The sequence below is a fragment of the Arachis stenosperma genome, chromosome 5 (genome assembly GCF_014773155.1).
Source record: "Arachis stenosperma cultivar V10309 chromosome 5, arast.V10309.gnm1.PFL2, whole genome shotgun sequence".
In the NCBI taxonomy this organism is placed as follows: Eukaryota; Viridiplantae; Streptophyta; class Magnoliopsida; order Fabales; family Fabaceae; genus Arachis; species Arachis stenosperma.
The window spans coordinates 68409169-68413670 of record NC_080381.1 but is presented as its reverse complement, the minus strand read 5'-3'; the positions used below and the strand labels follow the sequence as shown (position 1 = coordinate 68413670).

The window sequence follows — 4502 nt, the reverse complement described above, 5'->3', positions numbered from 1 at the left end:
TTTTAGTATGATCTAGTTAGTTTTTAGAATATTTTTATTAGTTTTTAATTAAATTTCACTTTTCTGGACTTTACTATGAGTTTGTGTGTTTTTCTATGATTTCAGGTATTTTCTGGCTGAAATTGAGGGACCTGAGCAAAAATCTGATCCAGAGACTCAAAAGGACTGCAGATGCTGTTGGATTCTGACCTCCCTGCACTCGAAGTGGATTTTCTGGAGCTACAGAAGCCCAATTGGCGCGCTCTCAACGGCGTTGGAAAGTAGACATCCTGGGCTTTCCAGCAATATATAATAGTCCATACTTTGCCCAAGATTTGATGGCCCAAACCGGCGTTCAAAGTCACCTCAAGAAATTCCAGCGTTAAACGCCGGAACTGGCACCTGATTGGGAGTTAAACGCCCAAACTGGCACTAAAGCTGGCGTTTAACTCCAAGGAGAGTCTCTACACGAAAAAGCTTCATTGCTCAGCCCAAGCACACACCAAGTGGGCCCGGAAGTGGATTTTTATGTCATTTACTCATCTATGTACTAGTTTTCTATAAGTAGGACCGTTTACTATTGTAATAAGGAGACTTTTAGAGACTTTTAGAGACTTTTAGAGACTTTTGGAGACTTTGGTAGCTATCTTTGTTTTATGCTATCTTAGACCTTTGGGAGGCTGGCCATTCGGCCATGCCTAGACCTTGTTCTTATGTATTTTCAACGGTGGAGTTTCTACACACCATAGATTAAGGTGTGGAGCTCTGCTGTACCTCGAGTATTAATGCAATTACTATTGTTCTTCCATTCAATTCCGCTTGTTCTTTATCCAAGATATCACTTGTTCTTCAACATGATGAAGGTGATGATTGACGCCCATCACCATTCTCACTCATGAACAAGGTGACTGACAACCACTCTTGTTCTACAAGCATCTGAGGCTTAGTGAATATCTCTTGGATTCCTGATTGCACGATGCATGGTTGATCGCCTGACAACCGAGTGCTCGCCTGACAAACGAGCCAACCATTCCGTGAGATCAGAGTCTTCGTGGTATAGGCAAGAACTGATGGCAGCATTCAAGAGAATCCGGAAGGTCTAACCTTGTCTGTGGTATTCTGAGTAGGATTCAATGATTGAATGACTGTGACGTGCTTCAAACCTGTAACCTACTGGGCGTTAGTGACAGACGCAAAAGAGTGATTCTATTCCGGTAGGGGAGGGAACCAAACCGGTGATTGGCAGCACTGTGACAGAGTGTGTGCATTAGCTTTCACTGCGCAGATGGGAGGTAGCTGCTGACAACAGTGAGACCCTACACAAGCTTGCCATGGAAAGGAGTAAGAAGGATTGAATGAAGGCAGTAGGAAAGCAGAGAGACGGAAGGGAAGGCATCTTCATACACTTGTCTGAAGCTCTTACACCAATGATATACATAAATATCACTATCTTTATCTTTTATATTATTTTCGTTCATCATCATATATATTTGAGTTTGCCTGACTAAGATTTACAAGATGACCATAGCTTGCTTCAATGCTAACAATCTCCGTGGGATCGACCCTTACTCACGTAAGGTATTACTTGGACGACCCAGTGCACTTGCTGGTTAGTTGTGCGAAGTTGTGTAATGCCATGGTATTGAGCTACCACGTTTTTGGAGCCATTACCGGGGATTATGAGAGTTGTGAAAAGTATTGTTCACAATTTCGCGCACCAAGTTTTTGGCGCCGTTGCCGGGGATTGTTCAAGTCTTGAGCAAGCTTTTGGTAACAATGCCTGGGATTGTTCTAGTTTGGACAACTGACGGTTCATCTTGTTGCTTAGATTAGGTATTTATTTTTTCGAAATTCTTGAAGATGAATTCTAGAGTTTCATGATGATTTATTGAAATCTGGCTGGCTGAGAAGCCATGTCTAATCTGATTGGACCGAGGTTTCAACTTATCACCACAAGAGCTTGTTGATTCTCATCAATTTTGCTCTTGGAGCAGTGATCTGCTAAGATTTGGCTGACCTTTGGTCATGTCTAGTGTTTTGGACCGAAGCTTTCCTTGAAGGCTTGGCTGGCTGTGAAGCCATGTCTAATTCCTGGACCGGAGTCTTAGACTAGCATTGCACTGATTCCTGGAATTCTCATTAAGAATTTTGATACCTTTTCCCACTTAATTTTCGAAAAACACAAAAAAATTTACAAAATCATAAAAACCAAAAATATTTGATGTTTCCTGCTTAAGTCTAGTGTCTCATCTTAAGTTTGGTGTCAATTGCATGCATTCATTCATGTGTCTTAAGGATCCTCAAGTAATTCTTGATGATTTTTGTGTTTTAATCTTTGAATTCTATTGACTTGAAGCATTTTGTGTGTCTCATATGCATCCTCATATTGTTAATGTCAGTAGTATACAAATTGCTAAGTTTGGTGTCTTGCATGCATTGTTAATTGATTCCTTTTGCATTTTGATTATTAAAAATCCAAAAATATTTTTAATTTGTGTCTTTTCAAGTCAATGATACAAAGAATTGAAGATTTAGAACATACTGCAGAGGAATTATACAGAAAAAGCTGAGCATTCAAAAATGCCCAGTGAAGAAGGCAGACTGGCGTTTAAACGCCAGCCAGGGCACCTGGTTGGGCGTTTAACGCCCAAAGAGGTAGCATTTTGGGCGTTAAACGCCAGAATGTATACCATTCTGGGCGTTTAACGCCAGGATGGTGCTAGGGGGAAGATTCTGTTTTCAAAATCAATTTTTTTTCAAGTTTTCAAAGTTTTTCAAAATCAAATCTTTTTCAAATCATATCTTTTCAATCAAATGTTTTCAAAATTAATTTCTTTCCTTTTTCAAAGATACTTACTAACAATTAATGATTTGATTCAAAATTTCAAGATTGTTACCTTTTCTGTTGAGAAAGGTTTAATGTTTGAATCATATCTTTTCTTGTTAAGCAAGTCATTAATTTTTAAAATCATATCTTTTCAAATTGTTTTCAAATCATATCTTTTAAAATTGTTTTCAAATCATATCTTCTCAATCACATCTTTTTAAAACCATAACTTTTCAATTAAATCTTTTTAACCACATCTTTTTCAAAATAGTTTTCAATCAAATCTTTTTAATTTCTAATTTCAAAATCTTTTTCAAAAATCACTTGATTTCTTTTTCACTTTTAATTTTCGAAAATTATCAATCAAATTTTCAAAATGTTTTCAAAATCTCTTAATTGAATTTTCGAAAATTCTCTTCCTTCCTTCCCACATCCTTCTATTTATGGAGTACCACTCCTTCTAAATGCACAATTCGAACCTTATCTAATTAAAGTTCGAATTCTTCTTCTCCTTCTTCTTACTATTTCTCTTTTCCTCTGACACTTCAAGGAATCTCTATACTGTGACATAGAGGATTCCACATTTTCTTTTTCCCTCCTCTTTCATATGAGCAGGAGCAGAGACAAAGGCATTCTTGTTGAAGCTGATCCTGAACCTGAAAGGACCTTGAAGAGAAAGCTAAGAGAAGCTAAAGCACAACTCTCTCTAGAGGACCTGACCGAATTCTTCAAGGAAGAAGAACACATGGCAGCCGAAAACAACAACAATGCCAACAATGCAAGGAAGGTGCTGGGTGACTTCACTGCACCTACTCCTGATTTTTATGGGAGAAGCATCTCTATCCCTGCCATTGGAGCAAACAACTTTGAGCTTAAGCCTCAATTAGTTTCTCTAATGCAACAGAATTGCAAGTTCCATGGACTTCCAATGGAAGATCCTCATCAGTTCTTAGCTGAATTCTTGCAAATCTGTGACACAGTCAAGACTAATGGGGTTAACCCTGAGGTCTACAGACTGATGCTATTCCCTTTTGCTGTAAGAGACAGAGCTAGAATATGGTTGGATTCTCAACCTAAAGAAAGCCTGGACTCTTGGGAAAAGCTAGTCAATGCCTTCTTGGCAAAGTTCTTTCCACCACAAAGATGGAGTAAGCTTAGAGTGGAAGTCCAAACCTTCAGACAGAAGGATGGAGAATCCCTCTATGAAGCTTGGGAAAGATACAAACAATTAATCAGAAGATGTCCCTCAGACATGCTTTATGAATGGAGCATCATAGGTATTTTCTATGATGGTCTCTCTGAACTATCCAAGATGTCTTTGGATAGCTCTGCTGGAGGATCTCTTCATCTGAAGAAGACGCCTACAGAGGCTCAAGAGCTAATTGAGATGGTTGCAAATAACCAATTCATGTACACTTCTGAAAGGAATCCTGTGAACAATGGGACTAGTCAGAAGAAAGGAGTTCTTGAGATTGACACTCTGAATGCCATATTGGCTCAGAACAAGATATTGACTCAACAAGTCAATTTGATTTCTCAAAGTCTGTCTGGAATGCAAAATGCACCAAACAGTACTAAGGATGCTTCATCTGAGGAAGAAGCTTATGATCCTGAGAACCCTTCCATGGAAGAGGTGAATTACCTAGGAGAACCCTATGGAAACACCTATAATTCTTCATGGAGAAATCACCCAAAT

General features: G+C 38.8%; 1 non-coding gene across 1 annotated transcript; it reads right to left on the bottom strand.

Annotated features, from left to right (window-relative positions):
- Positions 1-3956: 3956 nt before the first annotated feature.
- LOC130984242 (small nucleolar RNA R71) lies at positions 3957-4064 on the bottom strand. Its single transcript, XR_009088188.1, has one exon. It is a non-coding gene; the product is annotated as a small nucleolar RNA R71 (small nucleolar RNA).
- Positions 4065-4502: the final 438 nt, after the last annotated feature.